We start from the raw sequence: 6294 nt of genomic DNA on the forward strand, positions 1-6294 counted from the left end.
TTGGTCCTGGTACCCTCCCTTGTTTCCCCCTCTATTTAAGAGGAGCTAGATAAATCGAATTATGTGGTTTTGTTTGAAGGAAAGAAAAGCAATAGAATGGGGTACAAAATAAGAAAAAATTAAAAAAAGAAGTCAAATATTTTGAAAATGGGCGGAGACCTTCTAGAGGCTTTCAACCTCAGTTTGAGAGAGGGCATGAAAAAGGTAATTGAAAAACCACAACAATACAGAAAGAAATATTAATTTAAGTATCCAGTGAGCACTAAAGCAATAAAGACAAGCACCACACAATAGTCTCGGTTCAGAAATCAAATCATGCAGGAGTGCAAAAAGAAAGAGAAAGAGAAAATAAAATAAAATAAAATAAAATTGGAGACATCAACTTCAATATCTACACCAAAATAAAGATGTCAAAAAAATCGATCCATCAACAAATAAATATGTGGAAAAATTATTTTGTGTTTTATTGTCTTTTTCCTTCTGCATAGGCACAGTAACTATTGGGGATATTATAGAGGGAATTACCTAGGCCTAGGAGGTACAGGGTTTCTCCAGCCCTGAAGTATACTGTCATGGGATTAACTGTAGACTCCTTGCATGATCTTTACTCTCCCCTCTGTGCTTTTGTGGTGTATGGAAGATCTCTGCTTCGTCTTGGATGGTAACATCAGACTTCTGTATCTAGAGATCTTGGTGACTGTGCAGCTCAAAGAATGGAGCTTATGAAGTCTTTCTTTGTGGTTCTAGTAGTTCTACTTCTTCAGTGTCGTTTTAATCCATCTTCTGTAGTTGGTGGTCTTGGTCATTATGTTGCTCCTAGGACGGAGCCTGGGATAAAGTCTTTCATTATGTTTCTGGAAGACCCGTTCAGTTGTGGTTGTCTCAGTCAGACCTCTGGAATTGGAGATCTTGTTTGTTGAACAGATTGTAGACCAAAAGCTAGGCTAGAGCTTTTTGTTGCTGCTGTTGTTGTTGTTGGTCCCGGGATGTGTACCGTCCAGTCCTGGTTGTAACAATCAGTCATCTGTAAATATCAATCTTGGCTTTTGTACAGATCAAAGGGTGACCTGTTTTCTGATTTTGTCTTATCGTTGGCTGATGAGGAAGGACAACTTACTCTTAGATCAAGTTGTTCCCATTTCCTCATTGTCAGGTTATCAATTTAGAGCTGGCACATGTTGGTGTCAGAGCAGCATTATGAATACCCTGGAGGGGATTTGGTTCCTGGAGCTGTTGTGGAGAACTCTGTCATTTCTATGTCTGGGATCCAGGAGTCAAGGCTGGATGGTCGGTGTCTAATTCCCTGGAGTCTAAGTTGGTTCCACATGACATACCTTCAGGGTGGGAGATGTCCCTGTGTTGTAAACAAGTATGAGTTCTTACCTCTAGTAGATAAGAGCTTATTTTTACATGTAAAATTTCCCCTTTGTTTAATGTCTTTGCAGGAAGAAGTGGTGCTACATTATATTGCTGGTAGATTTGGGGGTGGAGAGAAGAAAACAGACACAGGACAAAAACTAAAAATATATATGCTCACACATATCTAAAGAAAAAAGTTTCTTTAAAAAAAAAAGTTTGAATAAAAGACGTAATTAAAGTGGGGCCGGGAGAGATAGCATGGAGACAAGGCGTCTGTCCTTCCTGCAGAAGGACAGTGGCTCAAATCCCAGCATCCCACATGGTTCCCCGTGCCCACCAGGGGAGATCTCTGAGAATAGAGCCAGGAGTGCCCTCCAAAAACTTCCAGGAGTGACCCAAAAGAAGCAAAAACAAATCAAATTAAAAACTAAAACTAAACAAAATAGAAAAACAAAACAACAACAACAACAACAAAAAACCCGAACAAGAATAAAAAAGAAAATAAAAGAAAAAACAAAGAAAAAGGGAGAAAGTGATACAGGAGATTACTTTACATTTGGGGAGAAACAGGGTAAGAGGTAGTGTTATATAGGTCTATACTTCTGATGAAAGTATAGGCTTCCCATTGTTTTTTGAGATTTCTTTGTGAGGTGTGGGGTCCAGGCAGGGAGGTCTTGGGTAGAGTTCTTGCAGTGGGGGTCCTTTGAAGCTAGTTCTGGTATCAAGTCACAGTCCACATTAGGGAGAGGTGATTAGGAGGGCCACACTGCATGAGTCTGTCGGGGTGTTGGTTGTATTATTCTTGCCAGGAACAAGGTGTGAGTTTGAGTGGGAGTCTCTTCACTTGGGTACTGGGTACTGGATCGTTGGGGTAGGAGGTCAGTCTTGATGCCTAATGGATTAAGAACTGAGAGTGAAGAGTTATAATGTGGTGGGAATATCGGGTGTGGGATTGAGGAGTGAAGGGATAGTCGGATTTCTGGAGGAGGGAGAGGAAACAGTATATGAGAGGGGTTATATAGGGTAGAGGTATGGGTTGTTTGTGGTTTAGGCTTTGTCCTTTAAGGAGAATTCCTATCTCTGTGTGCTCCTGCCAACATATAAACATATAGAAGTTACCTTAGGTGTATATTAATGTAGAGAGGTGGGGAGGGCAAGAGGTGTGCTGAGTACAGAAAGATAGGTAAGTATAGTACTAGTAAGGAAAGGAAACTAATAGATCAACTTTTGGATATGTATAGGTTTTGCATCTCGAGTACTGACCATTATGTTAGTGAGGTCTATCTATATAGGTGTTTACCCTTTGCAGTATAAAAATATGGAACGCTTCACGAATTTGCGTGTCATCCTTGCACAGGGGCCACGCTAATCTTCTCTGTATCATTCCAATTTTGGTATATGTGCTGCCGAAGCAAGCACCATACTACCATTTTAAGTATCATGCTAGTAAAATAATAAATTATATAAAGATGCCAAAGTGAACCAGTGCTTCCAAACAAACAAGCCATGGTCCTTATATCATTCTTCTTGTGGGACAAAGGTATGTCCAAATGTGTAGGTGGCTGTGAATTCCAAAGACCTGCCAGGCAAAAATTAACATCTATTGTTTCAACAGGTTAATATCTCAAAGCATAGGCCATCAGTGGGCTGTAACCAGTGCTGAGTTGAGGAGGGCAAGGTCACGCAGGAAAAATGGAGTTCCATGTTGGAATTATTTGAGAAAGAGATTGGCATTAAATAAAAAAAAGATAAATGGCATCAAATCAAAAGTGATAATTCAGATTTAAGGGCTCTTAACTCAATTGCAATTTAGCTTTACCATTACTTTAGGTTGATTGCAGCTGTTCTTTGTATTGAGATTCCATACTGCTCCATTTCATAAATAGATTATGCACATTTTACGTGAACTTTTAAAATTGTCTAATCCCCAACTATGTTCAACTATGGTTGAAGTTAGTGAGATAACCTTGCTGACCATTCAGCCATTTATGAGTTGAATTCCTTCCCAAATTCCCCTCACAATCCTGAACATACAACCACTCTAAATCCAAGTCTGAACCTATAGGTGCTGTTGTGTGTGTGTGTGTGTGTGTGTGTATGTATGTATGTGTGTGTATGTGTGTATGTGATGCTTTTTAGAGTCTACCTACTGATCTTTTCTTCTTGGTTCTCAACAAAACCAATACTTTATGCAAGTTTATCATTTAGAACGGAAGCGACCAATACTTGAAGAATTGTATTTACCAGAGTTTACACAAAAATATATAGTCTTTATTGATAAGAATCTGGAAGTTTGAGAAATTTCTTTTTCTACAAGTTTCAGGATTTAGGCACTAAAGATGCAGAAAATGGAGTTAAATAGCCATCCAATGCCTGGATGATGAAAAGAATGTACACAATTTGGTTTCATCAATGTAATCGTGCTCCTGTTATTTATGAGACAATTTTATTGCCCTTTGGTACATGCATAACAATTCCAGGTCCCTTTACCTGCCCTCTGTTTGGGAAACTCTTCCTTCAGTATACCATGACTTGTAAGTCCAAACAGATAGATGGTTCTTTCCCAGATAATCCTGTATTCTTCCTTTTGCAGCCTTACCATTTTTCTTCCCTATTCCTGAAACAGTTATTTAGGTCATATGTTAAAGTAATCAAATACAATTCTTATTCTCTTTTTCTCCTGCTATAATGCTGCAGGTACTTGAGGTCTACACAGTATGACTTGTGGATGCTTCAACCTGAGTAAATTGTATGTATTTTGAGACTCTGTGCTCATAGTGTACATCCTGAGAAAATGACTGTTCATCAAGATTTTTGTATCTATATCTGTTCCTTACCTGACCAAATTCACTCAGCATAACACTGTGCAGTTCCTTACACAGAATGATAAATTGCATGCTTTTTCTTTTATTATAGTGTAGCTATATTTGTTTGTGTACATGTACTATAGATTATTTACCAAGTCATATGTTCTTGGACATTGGATTGTTTTCATATTTTGGATACTGTGAATAGTGCTGAAATGAACATGACCATGCAAGTTATGTTTTAAGGAATATAATTTTGAGGAGCTTAGGGAAGAAATCAATAAGAGTAGTCAACGGGTCATATACAAGCTTCACTTTTAGTGTTTGGAAAAGTGTTCACAATATTTTTCAGAGAGAATAAACCAGTAAAAATGTCTACCAGCAGTAGATAGGGTTCTTTTTTCAACATATCCACCACAACACTGTTGTTTGTATTGTTTTGTTGTCTGTGACAATCTTACTAGTGTGAGGTAATCTCTCATTGTTGATTTGATTTGCATTTTCTTGCTGATAAATTATGCAGAAAACTTTTTTTTCTGTTGCCTATTATCTATATATCTTCTTTAAGAAAGTAGAATTTTTTAATCTTACAACTTTTTAAATTTTATATTCTAGGTCTACTTCATAAAGAAAAAATATTTATTGAAATATTGTACATATAAATTTATGTAGACTGAATATGTGATTTCCAAAATGCTTAAAGGAAGTGATTCAGAACATGCCAAAAAAAGGTAGAATTTTATTACTCAAACCATAATGCCAATAAACCTCTACAAATGGTCCAGATAAAGCATGAGTTCAAATCATATATGCAAGACTCCTACTGCAGTGACTGTATGAACTACCTTAGATAACTGAATATTCCTGAGCAACCAGCTACTTAGAAGAAAATAATATTTGTTCTTCTCATCATTAATTCCAAATGCACATTTCTAGATCAATGAGTACTTAGCAGTTATCACCCTCATTTGCCTGGGACTTTGGAAATTTAAATATGCCATCCCTCTCAATTAATCTCTAAAGCCAGACAGGGATGGCCTGAAAGATGGACAGGATAGACAAGAGATATTAAGTTCTGGACAACCAACGAAATGCCAAGTGATGACTGACACCTTCTTTACTCTCTCCTTTTTCTTTTAGGTCTAAGGACAAAGGGAATGATCTAAGAAAACAATGCAAGGGATGGGAAAATAGATCAAAGAACTGAAGCAGATGCATTGCCTGCAGGGGCCCAGTGTTGAAGCATTGGGCTGCCAAGAGTAGCCCCCAGCGTCATTGAGCATAGACATCCAGATGTTTCAGCAGAAGTGATAAACTCACTCCTAGAAAACATCTAGAAATGTGAAAAAAAATTATTTTTAATTCATTTCAAGTTTTGACAACAAGCCTGAGGACATCCATCTATAGAGTAGTGGTCATTACATTTAGCAGAAAAATCTCTTCACGCTGTGCCTTTTTGCAAAATGTGTGTGTGTGTGTGTGTGTGTGTGTGTGTGTGTGTGTGTGTGTGTCACACCCGGCAGCACTCAGGAGTTATTCCTGGCTCTGAGCTCAGAAATTGATCCTGGCAGACTCAGGACCATATGGAATGCTGGGATTCAAACCACCATCCGTCCTGGATTGGTTGTGTGCAAGAAAAAAGTCCTATCACTGTGCTATCTCTCGGGCCCCTCCTCTCCAACTCCGTAAAGCAACAACTTGGCTGGCACTACACTTCACATGGGGACGAAGCATGGAGGTAGAGGTCAGACTAGAAGTATTCTTGGGTTCAAAAGCTGAGTTTATTAATTGTACTGAATAAGACAAAGAGAAAATATGTTGACATGAAGATATCCCCACTAAATTTAATGTCTGCTACTGTGGTCATGGCTTCTAGCATTTGAATTTCTCATAAATGAAACGGATCCTCTGCGATGGGACCATCTCTCAGAGTAATAGTCTAAACAAACACAAAACTGATGAAGAGAAATTCTCATCTTTTCTGAAATCTTAAACAACTTCTCACATATTTCTTGTTAATTCTATTAATTCTTGTTAATTCTATTTGTTCATAAACAAAACAACAGAACATCTACTAGCAAAAAAATTACTTAGCAAACCTGACAATGATTTAATAATCTTATTGAAA

At 37.9% G+C, this 6294-nt stretch overlaps 1 non-coding gene across 1 annotated transcript; it reads right to left on the bottom strand.

Annotated features, from left to right (window-relative positions):
- Window positions 1–2671: 2671 nt before the first annotated feature.
- LOC126032983 (U6 spliceosomal RNA) lies at window positions 2672–2778 on the bottom strand. The gene has a single exon (XR_007504141.1). It is a non-coding gene; the product is annotated as a U6 spliceosomal RNA (small nuclear RNA).
- Between the last annotated feature and the right edge of the window lie 3516 nt (window positions 2779–6294).

Source organism: Suncus etruscus, chromosome 16 (genome assembly GCF_024139225.1).
Source record: "Suncus etruscus isolate mSunEtr1 chromosome 16, mSunEtr1.pri.cur, whole genome shotgun sequence".
NCBI classification, from domain to species: Eukaryota; Metazoa; Chordata; class Mammalia; order Eulipotyphla; family Soricidae; genus Suncus; species Suncus etruscus.